We start from the raw sequence: 18,166 nt of genomic DNA, 5'->3' as shown, positions 1-18,166 counted from the left end.
AAAACCAGGCACGCAGATGTAGGGGGCTCCCGATTAATTTTGACCACTTCAGCTTCTCTAACGTGCAATTAAATCTAAGTAGACGCGTTGTTTTTGCATTTCGCCCCCATTGAAATGTGACCACCATGGCTCCAATTTTATCCTGCGACAGCGTGATTATCAGAGCAATACCATTGCCGCCAAGCAACCACGGCAGGTTTGACCTTACCCATGCTACTATCGATGTATGCACGGGCACTATGAAGACCACTCTTTTTAAATTTATGGTTGGAGTGGCGGATGAAGCGGAACTTTTCATACACAAAAATATCTTGCGCAAATCCACTGCTTCTTCCAGATTGCATTATAGACCATTGTTCGGACACTTTGTTTTGCTAAAGCTCGTTTTTACGCGATAAAATTGTAGAGCGACAAATGTTCGGACAAATGAATCTATTGCTCATACCTTTTCGACAATGTTGAAACAATTGAAACATGGTTTGAAACCCCCTTTCATCATCAACGAGATCGCCACCTGCATCAGGCTCCAACTTGTTTAATTTACTGGTGCCTGAAAAAAAAAAAAAGAAGAATGCAATGGTTATTTAGGTGGCCTTTCAGATTGACAAGTGCTGCTTATGTCATGGCCTTAGCTTGTTCTTTTGTTTCGCCTCTATGACCGCGTATCTCCATCTGATTATGAAGCTTTTACAGCTTCTACAATGTAATGCTCAAATGCAGTACTTATCAAGTGGCTTCATCGCGTTTAGACTAATGAACTTGCCGCATTTCAAGGTAACTTGCGAATAAATAATGCATTTATATAATACGTGTCATTATTTTACTTCTCGTTATCTTAGGTATTGGATTAAATAGTTGCAATTGCATGCAAAAGGCAAGGAATCGATGGCAAATGCAAATTACCAGCCAGCTTCGCAAAGTGAGGATAGTAGTTTTATCGGTCGTATAAGCTTGTAAACGTTCGTTAATAAATAAATTAACAATTATGGTGGCACTCGGGTAGAAGCAAATATGAACACATCTCACTCGATGACCGCTGAAGCAGTGCTGGAGTGAGGATTCGCGGCAGCAGCCAGCGAAATGGCATTCGTGATGCTTCCCGCTTCAACGCGAACTGACCGACGAAAACACAGCACACACGAAGCTATCAGCACTCAGCGCTCGGGGTCCCCATCGCAGATCGCTTCGAAGAGGGGGTCCGCGCGGCTGTGCCGTACACACAGCAGCCGCCGGCTCAGAACGCCATCGCCGGATGAAAACGCCACCGTCGCATTGAGCCGCCATCGTAGGTTCACACTCGCACGCTTTTCCTCGCACACACAGCATACGGTGCGCGGCGACGATGTTATCGCCCTTGGACATTATACGGAACATCACGACGACACCAACGGCAGAAACGCGCCTGGATAGTCCGTATAATTTATATCGCAATAAAATTAGGTCAGCACTATGTTGAAAATGCAGCGGCCAACAATATATTAAAACATAGACACGTACACGTGTGCCTGAGAATGAGCGCGTTAGGGACCGTTTGTTATCAAGATTTGCCTGCACTGCGACTCCTCTCCAGGCTTTCTTAAGTGACTGAGTGGCACGTTGATCACATATTTATGTAATCTGCTTGCCGTTAATGGCCAGTGACAAGAGAGTTAGGATTAGAGCAGAAGGAGTTGTTACACTATACCATGCCTGATTTGCGTCAGTTCAGTTCCCTCGCCCTCACTAAGGGGCTAGCATGTCATGAAAGAGTAGCGTTCGTCAATGCTTTGCTTCTTGAAGCGATTAGTTACCGTTTCTTGTTCCGCGTCTAAGCTGTGCACACTAGCATTATAGGAACGCCTGCCAGGTCATACATGATCTGTTGCGAGGATTGCAAACCAAAACAAAAAAATGAGACGACACTAGTCGCAGTTCAGCACGCAATGAAGGCGTAGTGAAATCGCCTAACGCGGGTAGAAACAATCATTCGGAAGAGCTCGAATCTAGAGTTCATCTGGCATGGGTAAATGTAAGGAAACTGGCCACTTCACCGGGAACTGTCCAAATTAAATCCCAGTATTCGCTTGCATGAGCACTCATCTGACTAGCATCGATCTTTGAAACCCGGAGATGACGGATCAAACGGTAAAAGGCAAAGAGTGTACGGTACTCAGAGACTCCGTGGCCGCCATGGACGTCGTCCACCCGAGGTATGTGAAAAGTGAAGACTAAGTGCCCGAATGCACCTGGATAAGGTAGACCGTCAGCGAAGACTCAGTGTGCCTGCTGATGGCAAAATTACAGACTAAGGGACCTTTCGGAGATATCGAGACAGTAGCAGCAGTCTCCAAAGGGCTACCGGAAGGATGCCCTTACCGTTCCTCGAATAGCTCAGAGTCGCTACTGAATAAAAGTGAGTGCACGTTTACGGAAGCCCAGGTCATGGATTTGACGAGGTCCACAGCACACTAACTAGCTCAGCAGATAAGTCATGACGATGATCAAAGTGCGTAAATAGAGAATGAAACTTGTAGCTCCGGAGAAGTAGTTAAGCCCGAAATATTTCCGCTTTCCCCGGGTGTTGTTCAGGCACAGGAGCCACCAAGGGGAACAAAGAAAAGGCACTCGAGAATGATCACCAGAACTAGTGCTAAGAAAAAGAGGCGTCGGAGATTCAGGAATGCCAAAGAGAAGACAACGTATCCGAACAAAGCGAAAGCCACCAAAACCTGTGGGGAGCGCAGGGAAAATGTTACAAAGGCGCGTTGGTCGTCTAGAATGTTTCTACTCAGAGCGCGTCCGAGCCGCAGACAAAGAAAAAAAAGACAGTGAGGTTCGGCACGGAGGAGGATAAAATCCGGGGGGCAATGATGTCCCCCCCCCCCCCCCCCCTTGACTTCTTTTCAAGGTGCAACCTGTGCGACACAAGAAATTGCGGCGGTAAGGTGACGCGAAATAGTCATAATAGGCAGTGAATTCATACTACAGTGTCTACAAGTCATGTTGCCACTATGTCAGGTGTCGGGGTTCTATAGGGACGGGAATGGGGCTTACGTGCCAATTGTATTCCCTGATTAACAAGACCGCCAAGTGCTTTCAAACTGCGCCTGCGTCTAGTACGGCCTAGAGAGATGGCACAACGATCGCCTATTCGGAATGAATAACGACTCCACATTTTGTGGAGGCAACAGTTTGTATGCGTCTTTATTTTTAGAGCTTGGCTAAATATTTAGAGACCTCCACGACGAGATTGTTTCGAGAAGCAAGTTTCGAGCTTCGTTTAGACTGTTTGTTCTAGAAGCTCACTGATATTCTGAAAAGGATAGCTTGCGCGTGAATAAATTCTGGAATTTTTTGTTTCTCGATCTGTCGTTCTTCCGTTTAGGCAGATAGGTTTCATTTTCTTGCCAGTTGCGCTTGCAACGCCAAGTCTAGTTTGTTTGTTAGAAGCTTGTGCTGGCACGCTTCAGTATCAGTTCACTTCTCGTAAAGTATCGCGAGATTTATCTTTGAAGGTAAAACGCGTATTTAGAAGAGCCGCTGTTTAACTGCAAAGTTGAGAAAGTGTTTTTACCGTTCATTTGCTCGGACACAGAGAATGAAAGCGTTGATGCGTCTCTAGCTCGTGTATTCATAACACAGGAGTGTTTTGAGCATCACTTAGAACGTGCGCGGAAATATTTTGAAATAATACAATACAATACAACATGTTTATTTAACATCTTTCGGATGTTGGATGTGCCGCCTAAAAGCCAATGAGAAGGCTTGACGAGGCCGACGCACCCTACAGAGACTTGACAGTGGTACACGAAAACATACAGAGATCCAGCGTGAAAACATTTTCAGATAACAAAGTTGGCATTGTTTAGCTACACCTGCATCGATTGAGAATGTTTGTTTATTACATGCCGGAGGGTGCATCACATCATCTGACAACCATAATTAGTGCGGGTCTTAGGTACAAACCATTTCAAGCTAGTTCGTGTTGAATGCTTAGGGTCTTTACGTTTTAATGCGGACAGCTGTAACATAAAAGTTTTTTCGCAACACTTGCTTTATAGCGTCGGAGGAGTAAAGTTTGGTACAACTGGGCAAGGGGGGTTATACCAAGTGCCTTAAAGATCAGATCAGTGTGTTCTAGTTGCGGCGCCTTCACAATATTTCGAATCGCTTTCTTTTGAAGGAGATGCAAGCGGTTGATATTGCTAGAGGATGCGGTACCCCAAATCGGAAATCCATAATTACCAACCGAAGAGTACCGCGCATTATACAAGATTTGCTTAATACGCTTCGACATGAAGTATTTCATCAAGTATCACATCTTCGTGGAGTTTCAAGCGCGTGAATTACGTCACATTTTTGGTTATTTCTCTAGTGCGGCTCCTTTGCACACGATAAAAAGAATATGTTACAGCGTGAGTCGCACAAAAGTGGAAAATTTGCGAAACCTTATTCGGAATATGTCGAATATTTTGAGAGGAAAGGCTTGCCTTCACGGCCTGTGCTTGCCTCGGCAGACATGTGCGGAGAATGCATATTCTATTGTGACGCCAGCAACCGTGGTCACGTTGTCGTTAGCCCGCCAGGACGTCAGCCAACCAAGACACCCCCCTACAATACCACGCATACGGCTCATTCATAGAGGTCCATCAGGTAAACAGCTCCGTTGTAAGAGCTGACACCGCGAGAATAGGCGCTCAGCACCTCTGACAAAGACTGCTTGTGCATAGTAGGTGCCATGTGAAGGCTTGGATAATATATTCGAGGCACATAAGTGAAGGAATACAACTTCGGGTTGAAGTATAGAAAAGGCAGCTAGAGTGAGGGTGCAGACGGTGGGAGCCAGGTATTTTAGGCAACGAAGCCGAAGTATTCTTTTTACAAAACGTATTATCCATCTTATCGACATAGGAAATTATTTTTGGCTTGCCAAGAGCTGACCACGACAAAAAGAAAGGGAGGGATCGAGAGAGAGAACGAACTTTGTAAAATGATACTGCCATCATAGAGTCCAATAGGCGTGTGGCTCGGGCACGACCAGTGTGTGTGTGTGTGCGCGTGCGCGTGCGTGTGCGCGTACGTGCGTGTGTGCGTGCGTGCATGCGTGCGTGCGCGCGCGTGTGCGTGTGTGTGTGTGTGTGTGTGTGTGTGTGTGTGTGTGTGTGTGTGTGTGTGTGTGTGTGTGTGTGTGTGTGTGTGTGTGTGTGTGTGTGTGTGTGGAACAATGCGGCAATGACGCAAGTACTCGGACCCTCAAGGTGCAGTGGGTCCTCAGTCGTCACTTCAGAAGGGAACATCGACGCTTCGGGCAACCTGACAGCTGGTCACCCTCAGGTCAAATCTCCTGGCGGCGGAAGGGTCTGTTACGTCTCAACACAGCAAAGGGCATTCATTAGACGTTTACCACGAGGCGACCCCTCCCCCCAATTCATCAGCGCCTATCCAGAAGTCAACGCAGCGTTGACGCCGACTGTTTACGGGTCAACAAAAGACCCCTTTACCTAAAGCTGGCAACCTGATCTAATGATGAAAAGCGCCAACGTGGCATGCCATTGTGAGAATCGTCACATTCCCAGATTAATATACGCTTGCTTCATATGCGAGGGCGAAGGTGCAAAATAGGAGGCAGAGTTCGGCGGAACGCTGCGATATCATGGGCAGGATTTTGAGACCGACTAGATGATTGCGATTGATCGTGATTCAGTCATCAAATTTTCTAGTCAAGTCACCTAGGGAAGACGACGGTGTTAAAAGCGGAGACTTTTGCTGCAAGGTGGGCTTGACGGGTCCTGTTGTGAACTCAATCGTTAATATGCACCTGCCTGAAGTGGGCTTCCATATCTTGAGCCAGTGTACATAGCGTAAAATAAACCGTTTTTCCTTCATTCCTACTACCAGACGTACTCATCGGTGGACTTGGCGGACTTGGTAGATTATTGCGCCTCCAGGCGCAATAATCTGTTGCTTGGTGGAGTCGAACCCAAGTCTTTAAATTCAGGCAAGGTTGCCTGAATGTACATTCAATTACGCAGCATGCATGAAAAGGGCGGCGGTGCCGCTAGATGCGGGAAAGAGGTTCGCGGCTCCAAACACGCCTCGCAAATGAGCCCTTTCGAAGGTGGCATTATGGTGTGTCGCTATTTACTTCACCGCTAATCGAAGTAACGGTTGCATCCATCATGAGATGGGTGCTGCTGGAATTCGTTTCGAACGGGACAATGAGTCGTATATTTGTGCTGCCTAAGAAATATCGCTGAAGCTAGAGTAACTAAAGTACGGAGAGGCTGATGGCTATGCCGTGACTGCATTTGAAACAGTATAAAGCATTCTTTTTGGATAGCTCTGCGTAATACGCACCATCTAGCACCTCAATTACGTATTCCATGGCGTAGTCTTCAGCAGCCGATTCCGCGGTTTCGCTTATAGCTAGGCTTGACGCTTCAATTCCACGTCCTCCGCAAGCCCATTCGGAGAAACCTTTGCATCGGGTCGCCGTCCAGTTGATCCACCCAATCATGCGTATTGCTGTAACAAAAATGACACCATTGCAATATTCATCAGAACTCAGATAATCTCAATCACTTTGTTAGAACAAATAGCTTTCTTTCACTCTTTCGCCATATTTCATGGTCGGTAGCGTCGAGGGACCAACCGCCGACGCAAAGCCGCTGACGCCAACGGCGGGTGCTCTCGGGTAGCCGAGCGCACGAGCCGGGCCGTCGTGCCAGCACAGTATGACAACAAAACGCCATATCTCGACGACCCCACTTATGACGGCACTCGTAGGAAGTTCGGCATCACGAGAATTTAGTCGTAGCGTGTGTTTCAATTCTGGCCACCATCGGATAGAGTCCACGTAGACAGCTAAGGAGTCACGTTCGAGCCGCAGTAATGGAACACCCACTGAACCGCCTAATAGGTGATGGGAAGGCTCCTCTACGGCGTCACTTGACATCACAACGACAAAAAAGAAAGGAACAAACTAAGAAATAGACATATTTTTGCGTTTTAACAATTTGGGCCTGCAAACTTATCAGAAACACAACGTGTCGTCTGCTTGGCACATAGGAAAGCGTTGCTTTATTTTCTGGTGCGCAGACGACCTTCTCATAGGGTTACCGAGCTTCCTGCTTAGCTGCCATCTTTCTTTAACAGCAAAATGGCCTGCGTCGTTTTTGACTTGGATGCTGTCTTCGCAACACTCGAATTGACGGCTTCGTCAGGAATGGAGCGAGACCTTAGAAAACCGCTACCCACTTAGCCGTCTCATTTGCCGTCGGCAATGGGCGTTAGAACACTGCCACAGTGTAGCAACGCAATCATTTCAATTTTGAGCGGCCAGAATTTGTGCCTAAACGCTAGCGACCCCCGCGCATTTTCTGCTTCTGTGGGTACCGTCGATGAACTCTGCACCAACGATTCGCTGTGAAAAAAAAAAAAAAGACGGCTAATATGAATAATAATCATAAACGTTAAATAGGCAGTTAAGTCTTTTTAGGTGCATTAAATGTCAGAGCATCCTGACTCTTCCGCGCATTTCTTTTGACTTGGTGTTGTTCTCGAATCGGGCAGACAATTTTGACGGTGGGCCACCCAGACTTAGGGGCTAGGCCTCGTCATTTGTGGGAGTGGGTCAGGTCGGTTTCCAACGTCGGTCAACTGAATTTTCAAATTGGGCAAATTCAATTTTGGCGGTTGGCGGGCGAAATTTTTCAGGCGGGACAAATTATTTCTGGTTGCAGGCCAGTTCGGTTTCGGCGGGCGAAATATTTCAGGCGGGACAAATTAATTCTGGTTGCAGGCCAGTTCGGTTTGGTCACCTCAATTTTCGAATTGGCCACAGTCAATTTTGGGGATGGGCGACCCAAATCTTAGGGGTGGGCCAAGTCAATGTAGCAAATGACCAGGTTGGTTTTAAACGTGGGTCAACTGAATATTCCAATTGGGCAAAGTGAATTTTGACGGTGGGCCAGCCAAGCTTTGGGAGTGGGCCCATACAATTTCGGCAGTTGGGTAAGTCGATATTGAACGTGGCCTAACTAAATTTTCTAATTATGCAAAGTCAATTTCTTTTGATGTGGGCCATGTCATCCGTTCGACGCCGTGGTTGTTGACCGTGGGATTTTGCAGTGCAAACCGCAGCAGGTCCAGCGCAGAGAACGTCACGTCATCACTTCGTCCACTGGGGTTTGGTCCCTTCGGGTGATAACAACGGAAGCTGAATTTTTCATTCATGCTGCATATGCTGCTTTCGCATTAAAAGCAATGAACGGTACAGCACCGCAATGGGCCCGCCAACGTTTCGGGACAATTGCGCATTTTCATAATGTGACGCGCGCCTCAAATGGCAGCCTGCTGAAAAACCCGGATGAAAGCACGCCGGCTCTGCTATCGTCTGTCACCGCCATGCATTTGCATGGACGTTTTGACGGCTGCAAGTAAAATCAAGCGCTTCCTTGCTTTTTTAGGTCAACAAATGCAGCGCCCACTTGCTGATTTTTGATCATATGTACAAGCATTTGTTCATCGCACTTTAAAACTCAATAAATCATGTAGATGAGCACGTTTTACCTTGTTTGTTACTGTTACCACCGTGGGCAGGGGTCGTATACAGGGACGTGCGTTTTGATGCACATTGATCAAAAAGCCGGCAACGTCTTATAGTAGCAAAACCGCACTTAAATTTGCATCGGACGCGTTCGCGCGTCACGAGAGCGCCTCTACGTAGCAGAGCGGGCGAGTCTGAATGCCTGCTGCAAAGCTAGCGCGCCAGGCGTGGCGGGAATGGAGATGGCGTTGCCACAACCCCAGGTCACCAGCGCGCCTCGACGGACGCGATGCGGCCTGTAGACACTGTTGTCTGGTTGCTTGTGTTATCCGCGCGTTGCTGTCCACGCAAACTCTGGCCTACGCTTTAACTGTGCCTTGGTAAGGCGAAATCAAAACGCGCTCTGTTCCCCCGCGAGGAGCTCATAACTCGAAGGAACCTTCCGCGGCTATAGCATATACAATAATGCTTCCGCATTTACAACTCAGAAGTGCTGAAGTGTACACCAATTTTCTCCTTAGATTGTTGTAAAAAAATGGGTTCGAATCCACGCTGTGAAGATGGTTGGCCAGCGAAGCTGTGCTATCACCTGATCCGATAGACCAATTTGACGTAGTCTGGAACTGGGTCCTGCCGAGCCTGGGCATGACGCCATTATGCATAGTGACGGTGCTGTTCCTTTCGTCCCTTATCGTGTTCATGCTGCTCTGCAGATGTGCTAACTGTACGTGCCTTTCTCTGGGCAGGAACCGCTGCGTCCTTCTTAGCCTGAGAACTATACAGTTGTGCATATTGATGTTGTGGTTGCCATCACCGCTTATCGTCTTCACGCTTGCTCTTACGGCGTCCTAACTATACGTGGCTTTCCACAGCACTATCAAAACAAAAATAAAATGAGTTTCTATGTTGGTTCTACTTTTGCATATCATAGTGTAGTGACGTCACCTTATGCTTCGTCGCTCCCTTACATTGACTTAGCACCATTCGAAAATTAAGTGACCCGCGTACAACATCACCCAGGCCCACTACCAATTGACTTTGGCCACCCCTCAAGTTTCGGTGGCACACCCGCAATTAATTAACTTTGTCCAACTGAAAAACTTATTTCACCCATGTTCAAAACCGACCTGGCTCACTCCCACAATTGACTTAGCCAAGCTCCAATATTTGGGCGGCTCACCTTCAAAACTGACTTTGCCCAATTTGAGCACAACTGCAAGCGACTACATAATCAGACTAGCCGCGTGACCAACTAAGAGCCTTAATTTGCAACGCCACTTGACTAAGTGATGACCTCCTGCGACAATGTGACCTCACATGGACGTCGAAGTAGTGTGGACGTCGAAATTGTCGACACGCGCGGAATGCTTTCGCATTCCATGCACGCCAGGACACTTAAGTGCCTTTGTAACTTTTCCACAGGGGAAAGAGAATTTCTTGCAATCATTTGGGCTACTACGACATTTCGCTCTTACCTATATGACAGACCCTTCAAAGTCATAGGCGACCTTCACGATTTAGGTTGGCTAGCAACGTTAATGGAGCCTTCCAGATGCCTAGCACAGTGAAGCTTCGGACCCCAAAAAATTAAGATCACCATAATTTACAAGTCCTGACGAAAGCACTAAGATGCTCGCTGCGTATTTAGCGCCCCATCGACCCATCGGCGCAGGGCCAGCAGGATAAAGACGCCATCGTGAGAACAATAAGCACACAAAACATCACTGAGCCGTAATGAGCGGAGTCCTGTCGAGAAGCCCCAGGGAGTATTCTTAAGGCAAAACCAACTTTCACCGAAGAGTTGTTATACGTTGAGTACCTTCATTTTTCTTGCGAAATCGTGTTCTGCTGAAGTACTCCTCCCCAGAGAGATCCAGTCACTTTCTCGCTGTGCTATCAGTACTCCGGTCAGAAGTTCTGCGCACCTTGTTTGACGATCCAACAACTGGCCTCATCAAGGTTTCCCACACTCTCCTTGGGATGCATGGTAAATTATTACTCGCCGCGCCTCACCACCGACCTACCTCACTACGTCAAGACCCGCCGAGGTTGACTGGGACGGAAGGAACCACCAATAAGACCAGCGGGATTGCTACAGCCAATTGAGCCCACTTGCCGACCATTTCAGTAAACCGTCGATGATTTATTGGGGCTCTTTCTGACATGACCATCTACGAATACGTGGATCCTCATAGCTACCGACTACCTTACCCGCTACGACGAAACGAAAGCCGTGTCGAAAGGTAGTGCAGCCGACGTAGCGAAATAATTCGTCGAGAACATCCGTCTGCGACATGCTGCTCTAAGTGAGGATCACGGATAGTGAAACAGCTCTTACAGCGGAGCTGACTCGAGCCTGCCTCGAATACACCTATACAAGTCACAGGGTGAAAAACGACTACCACCCGCAAACAAATGGTCTTACGGAACGCTTAAACAAGATCGCTACAGAAATGTTAGCAATTTATCTGCAGCGTGCTAAGCACAACTCGGCCGCCTCCGTATGAAGAACTAGAAGGACAGCGCAGGCCGGAATATTCGACGACACTACGTGGCAGCACGGCGACCATGTTTGGTTTCACGTCGAAGAAAACTTACTAGTGAAAAACGTTTTCAACACTTTTGTGGACCTTAGAAGATTGTTCGACGTACTGCTGCACGAAAATATAACGTGGAGCCACATGGAATTGCGCTATCCCTGTGGCGCCGCTCAAGACGTTATACCAAGACGTTATACTAGCCCTAAGACACTGTAATAATATATTAAGGCGAAAGCCTTAAGTGGCTGAAGTCTGATTTCCGGCGTTATTGAAAGATTGACCATCCGGCCTTATAGCAACAAAATCAATTGGATTCAAACGCACGACCATTGGTGGTAGTCCAATCCAGGACATTTCGTGTTAATTAAGGCGAAGTTAGTTCAGCCATAGTTAAATATGGTAATTAAGGCACTCGAACTGGCGAGCTTTGGTGTTAAGGCATTCGAACCCATGACCTTTGATAGGAGTTATACCTTCGACCTCTGGTGGGCCCAAAATTCAATGGCACCAAATTAGATAGTGCCAGCATTGATGGTGGAGCCCACGACGGTCGGTGCTACGGCATAATTCATTAAGGCAGTCGAACCCACGGCCTTTGGTGCGAGTCTGACCTTGGACCTTTGTACAGAAGAAAATTCCATGGCACCAAAATTGATAACGCCACCATTGATCGTCGAACCCATGACCATTCCGGGCAATCGAACCCACGACCTTTGATGTTAATTAAGGCATACCTAATTAACGCAGAAGAACCCGCGGCCTATGGTGGGAGTCTAATCCTAGAGCTTTGGTGGGTCCAAAAATCAATGGCACCAAAATTGGTTGTGCAACCATTCATGGTCGGACCCACGACCATTAGGGGAGTCGAAACCATGATCTTTGGTGTTAAGTCATAATTAAGGCAATCGAAACAATGCCATGTGGTGGGAGTCTATCCCTTGATCTTTGGTAGGTCCAAAATTCAATGGCATCGAAATTGGTGGTGCTACCATTGATGATCGAACTCACGATATCGGCATACCGGCCATTCTACAAGTTGGATTTCATTTGACATTGAGAACGCCGAGATCCAAACCGATGATCTTTGGTGTTAATTAGGGAGAAGTTAATTTAAGGCAATGTTAACTAAGGGAGAGTTAAATAAGGCACCCGCACTTAGCGCATTTGGTGGGAGAAAACAAGTAATAGGAAGTAACAACGCATTCGAATGAAAATGCGAAGCAGCTTCATTAATGTCCCGTGCGCACGCAGGAATTCACCTTCGTCCTCTTCTGCCTATGTTAAAGGGAATGAAATTCAACTTTTTTATTTGCTTCTTTGCCATTTTATTTGCTACGTGCGCTTTTCTTTTTTCGCTCTTCTGTTATGTTTGTAGCATCGGGATAATTCTTTCACGAAGGGGGCATTGGCATGACGTGCTAGTTTATGTTTTTTCAGGTGACCGCGTTTCACTGCCTAATAAATGTTAAAAGCTGTCGATCAGGGAAGAAGGCATATATTTTGAAAATATAAAAGCACAGCGCCTTTGCAACCACCGCTCAACACGATTGGATAAAACTCTGGTCGCGACGCTCTGATGTCACGGCTAGAGCCTTAATGCCTTTGCGTGTCGCCCACGATACATTACGCTAGGGTAAGTTATGTATGCGTAAAAGGCGTTAGCTTGTGCGGCGTACTTTCATAGCGGTTTCTAAGGGCATCGAACGTTGCCAGCGCCGTTTCAGTCAACCGCGTTAACCTACGGCTGCTTTGGCGCACATGACTTCTAGATTAATAATATACGCGGTTGTTTGTGTTGTAGTCGAACATTTTGCAAGCCTATTGCACAGCCTATGCATTGTGGAAGGCACGCGAGCAGCAGCGATTACGCTGCAATCTTCGCCTAGTCCTGTATAAATACCCTGCGCGATTAATCCGCAGAGCAGGTTCTCCGCAATCGCTGCGTTTTCTCATCATTATGGTTCTGCCAAAGTGTAACTCGTTTCCGATGGCACAGGTTAACCTAATAAATAGTTTTGTGACTGGCCTTCACGTCACATTTGTATTCTTCACGGTCACGGCATTGTGATAGTATTTCATTAGGGCATGCCATCCCGGACAAATCAAAACAGGAAATTTTAGAGCCACCTTCTACAAGTTCGCAAGAACTTTCCATCGGAGAGAGAGAACACATCCTGTCCGTGTCCTTTTCAATTCTAGTGACCACTTGTTTCATGCACTTCTAATTTCAGTAAAATCATCAGTTGATAGTACGCGCCTTGTCTGCTTTTTTTAAAATTCTTCCGCGTTGTTTCTGGCTGCCCAAGTCAAGCTGGCCGCCGGAACAGTAGAGTTGAGTGGTGTTGTTTCTTCAGCGCTTTTTAAGGGAAGCACCAGAGGACAAACATATGTTGACAACAGGCCCGAGGGCAATATAGCGAGCTCCAGGTAGCGTTCGTTGCAAAAGTCGCGTTCTTGCCATGCATAGTTATGTTTTGGGCGTACGCCGTCTTTGTTACCATGTGAATGCTGTTGCAAATACCAGCGGCTAGGCCACCGCAGTCAACGGGCAGGCGTCAACCAGCGAAAGACATTAACTTATAGAAAAACGGGGTGGGGGAGAAAAAAGGAACAAACTAAAGAAGCATGCGCAGTGTTCCACTGCGCAACAGCAACTGCTGTTTTACAGATTGCCACATTTCTCTTCCCTTAGAATCCGTAACGCTCCCCGGGTTTTCTTTCACGGGTGGGGCGACTCAGCTGAGGTTGAACATCTATTACGTCCGCTGGCGCTTCCTGAAGTGGTGCGATTGCGTCACTGGACTGCGTACCGGTTTCCCCCAAGCCATTGTTTGGGACTGCAGCGGATGTTACGTCAGGCATTCGTTTCCGAACCTGGTATGCGTCTCGGTGAACAACAGCCTTGTCGGTTCCTACCGACACCATTCTAGAAGCCGCCGCTAACTTGACGTTGCCCGGGGTCCACTTGTCTCCGGTTCCGTAATATTGCACATACACAGCATTACCTGGCGCGTACGTCCACTGCGCACCATCCATCAAATTCGTCGGGTGCGCTGGCAGTTTCCTGGAGGTAAAACACATGTCAAGTCTTGTCCGTAGTTTGCAACCCAGAAGCAATTGAGAGCGTGAATACCCGGACTCTTGCGGCGCGTTGCCCTAATGGCATAGAAGTCTCGCTAATAATGCCTGCAGGACCATTGCGCCCGCCTTCTTCAAGCCATCCTTTACAGTGCGTACAGCATGTTCGCCAGTCCGTTACTCTGAGGGCGACAGGGCGCGGTATCAATATGAACGATGCAATTTTCTGCATCAACTGAACAAATTCCCAGCCGAATAATTGCGAGCCATTATCTGAGACAGCAGTGCGAGGTAATCCGAAACGGCTTAACAGAGTACGCAGGGCTTCGACAGCACTCCGGGATGTTTCCAGGGACAAAGGAATAGCTTCTATCCATTTGCTCTGTGAGCCGACGACTATCAACAACATTTTATTTGAATTGGTCCAGCGAAGTCTATGCGTAGCCTAGGCCACCTCTCATGCATTTCAGGCCAGCTTTGTGGTTCTTGTGCGGGTGATATTGGCAGTGCTTGGACGCAGCTTCTACAACTCGAGACGATGGAACAGCACCCCCTGTACAGCAACCCGCGATGAATCGAGAGCTCGAGCCACTTTTCGTAGTATTCTTCAAGGTCTGGTTCATAGCTGCTTGATTATCTTGGCCAGCCATCGATGACGTACCTGTACACCGAAGAAAGCATGACGTCAGCCCATGTTAATGCTTATAGTTCCTTGACAACAACAGCCGGCTGGTCCAACTGGTGTACCATGAGCACGCACTCGATCGAATCTTCCTTGGCACCAACTTTGTCCTGCAATGGTTGAGGCAAACGACTCAATGTGTCAGTGGTTAGTAGCTTCGTAGCGTGCTTGTAATGTAAGGGATACTTGTAAGTACCAAGGAAGTGCCCATCTTTGAGTTCTTGCTGCGGCCATCACAGGTGTTTGACGGTCTGGTCTTAGCAAGCCCAGCAGAGGCTGGTGATCCGTAACCAGGCTAAATTCTCGCCCAAGTGGGCAATCTCGAAAGCTTGTGACACCAAATAAAAGTGCGAGTGCCTCTCGCTCCCCAATTTGAGAATACTTTCTTTCGGCAACTGTCAACCTTCGAGATATGAATCCGATAAGTCGCTGCTCACGGTCAATGGGATGGAAGAGAACCGCACCAATGCCGTACGGTGACGCGTCGGTTTCTAACAGGAGTTCACGGCCGGGATTGTAATGGGCGAGCACAGGTGCAGAGCAAAGCGAGTCTTTAGCACTACTAAAAACAGCTTGTTCTTTCGTACGCCACACCCATCTCGCTTCTTTTTCCAACAGTCTGTACAGCGGAGCCAGAGTCGTAAATAAATTAGGCAGGAACTTACAATAAAACGTAATCATTCCTTGGAATGTAGGCAATTTACTGACTTGACGCGGCTCCGGGGTTAGCTGATAGCCTGGACGTTTTTCTCAATTGTATGCAAGCCCTTGCGATTGATGCGATGTCCAAGATAAGTTACTGATGGCTCCTGAAGTGCAACTTGTCTGAACGAATCTCTATACCATTCTCGCGGTAGCATTGCAAGGCCACTAAGTTTTTGTGTTTCCCCTTTCTTCTGATACGAGAACGTGATCCAGGTACGCCTGCACTCCCGATAGCCCTTGCAATATTGTTTATTTTCTGAAATATTGCCTGCGCTGAAGAGATACCAAAATGGAGCCTGTTGTGTCGGAAAAGTCCCTTGTGTGTGTTGACAACTGTCAGTTTCCATGCGTCTTCATCTAAAGGGATATGATTATAAGCGTCTCTTAAGTCTAGGAGGCGGAAGTGCTTGCCACCGCGCAAATTGGAAATCATATCGTCGATTACGGGCAGGGGGTATTGTTCTACCTCACATACCGGGTTCAATGTGACGTTGGTCACCACAAATACTTACCGCCCCGTCTTTTTTTAGCACCTTAACTATTGTCGTGGCCCATTCGGAGTGTGTGAAGGGTGCAAAAATTCCCGCAGCCACCAGCTTGTCTAGCTGATTAGCAACTTTATCCCTGAGGGGAAATGCAACTTTTCTTGTCTTGCAAAATTTGGTTTTGTTCCATCCTGGATCAGCAGGCGCGCTTGCGGCCCGGCCCCTTGACGAGTTCAAGCTCTTCTGTGAACAAATCCGCGAACTCTTCTTTGTGGGTAGTGTCCGTGCTCTCCGGACCGGTCAGTGCAGCGATATGCCAGACGGATTGTCCTTCGGCATCCAGCTTATGTAGCAGTTCACGACCGTATAGGCCAGCGCCATTGCAGCCTAGCACCACCAAACAGCATGGAACTATGGCCGACTTTTACGAAACCTACAATGGTAGTAGGCCGAGAACTGGAAGTTTTCCAAGATAACAATACAGCGTGATATGCGATTCCTGCAGTGACGGCCACTGCCGACGGTGGACCAAGTAGACGTACTTCGGTATAATACAAACTGGAGAGCCGGCGTTGATATCCATATTAACTTTCACGCCAATCGACTTGAAATTTTCTCGTAAAGGTGGAACCAGTGTGCGAGTGGTGGTCACGGACCAAATTTGTGACGCTTCTTTGTCGCTTTTGCACTCGCGCCCTGTACCACCACGACCATTGTTCTGTTCGCGTTTTCTGCAGCCTGCACATCCGAGCTAAATGCCCTTTTTGGCCGCACTTGAAACACTTACGCTTGCGTACCGGGCAAGTCCCGCCACGGTGACGGGAACTACCACAGCACTTGCACTACTTTCCTTTGCCCCGTTGTTTAAGCTTTTCATATGTAGACTGGTGCTGTTCCTTCATCCTGACAACATTTCCTTGCTCCGACGATGTTGTGCCCATTCATTCTGCATCTCATTCGGCATTTTCTGCTGCTAATGCAAGGAGCTTCGCATCCTTTAGAGCCAATTCTTACTTCGCAAGTAGCTGCATTTCTAGATTCTTTGATTGCACTCCGCATACAATCCGGTCCCTTAGCATCCTATCCCTCATAGAACCAAACTTACAGTTTTGCGCAAGCCTCCGAATTTCTACCATGAAGGTGTGCACTGATTCACCTTCCTGCTGACATCGGCTGAAAAACTTAAGCTCTGCAATTTGAAGAGGTCCATGATCATAGTAGTCGTTATTGCCTTCACAACTTCATCATACTTTGCGCCGCTCGGCTTGTCTGGCGCAAGTCTTCCCCATAAGATATCAGTTGTCGTCGTTCCAAGTGCGGCTGCCAACAATGCTCTCTTGTTAGCATCATTATTGATTTCATGTGCTTCATAATAGAATTCAGCTTTGATAAGGTAAGAATACCACTTATCTCTGTCTTCGTCGAACTCCGGCAGCGCGTGACTCATGGGGGTGCGTAGGTCCATTTCGTCGTCGTAGTCGTGCGTGAGTGAAGTCCTCGTGGCCAGTGTTGCAAATACGAGCGGCCAGGCCGCACCGCAGTGAGCGGACAGGCGTGAACCAGCAAAAGACGTGGGTTCGTTCCAAACACGTTAACTTATAAAAAAACGGGGTGGGGGAGAAAGAAGGAACAAAGAAGCATGCGCAGGGTTCCACTGCGCAACCGCTCTTGCTGCCTTGCGGATTGTCACAAATGCGATGACACGAAGGAAGGCATAAGTTTAAGGGACAGGAAGAGAGCGGTGTAGATCAGAGAGCAAACAGGAATAGCCGATATTCTACCTGACATTAAGAGAGTAAAGAGGAGCTGGGCAGGCCATGTAATGCGTTTTGGGCTTACGCCATCTTGATGGCCGTGTGAATGCGTGTGAATAGGATGGAACGAAGAATATTAGGCGCAACGTTAAGAGACAGGAAGAGGGTGGTATGCATCACAGAGCTTACGGGCCTAGCCGATATTCTGATTGATATTAACAGAATAAATCGAGTTTGGCAGGCCATGTGAGGCGTAGGTTAGATAAGCGGTGGACAATGTGGATTTCCGAATTGGTGCAAAAAGAACGCAAGTGCAGTCAAGGACGGCGGAAGAATAGGTGACGTCATGAAATTAGGAAATCCACAGGTGCAAGTTGGGATCGGTTGGCACCGGT

At 47.7% G+C, this 18,166-nt stretch overlaps 1 long non-coding RNA gene across 1 annotated transcript in view; it reads right to left on the bottom strand.

The window, feature by feature from the left end:
* Nucleotides 1-320: 320 nt before the first annotated feature.
* The window catches only part of LOC140216646 (uncharacterized), a 40,300-nt gene continuing 22,454 nt past the window's right edge, over nucleotides 321-18,166 (bottom strand). Inside the window, exons 2-3 of the long non-coding RNA XR_011893216.1 lie at nucleotides 6,337-6,504; nucleotides 321-550 (exon numbers count right to left, since the gene is read on the bottom strand). This is a non-coding gene — a long non-coding RNA (uncharacterized lncRNA). The remainder of the gene's footprint in view (nucleotides 551-6,336; nucleotides 6,505-18,166) is intronic.

Source organism: Dermacentor andersoni, chromosome 3 (genome assembly GCF_023375885.2).
Source record: "Dermacentor andersoni chromosome 3, qqDerAnde1_hic_scaffold, whole genome shotgun sequence".
In the NCBI taxonomy this organism is placed as follows: domain Eukaryota; kingdom Metazoa; phylum Arthropoda; class Arachnida; order Ixodida; family Ixodidae; genus Dermacentor; species Dermacentor andersoni.
Note: the sequence above shows the minus strand (reverse complement) of the source record. Positions and strands in the feature narration are given on the sequence as shown.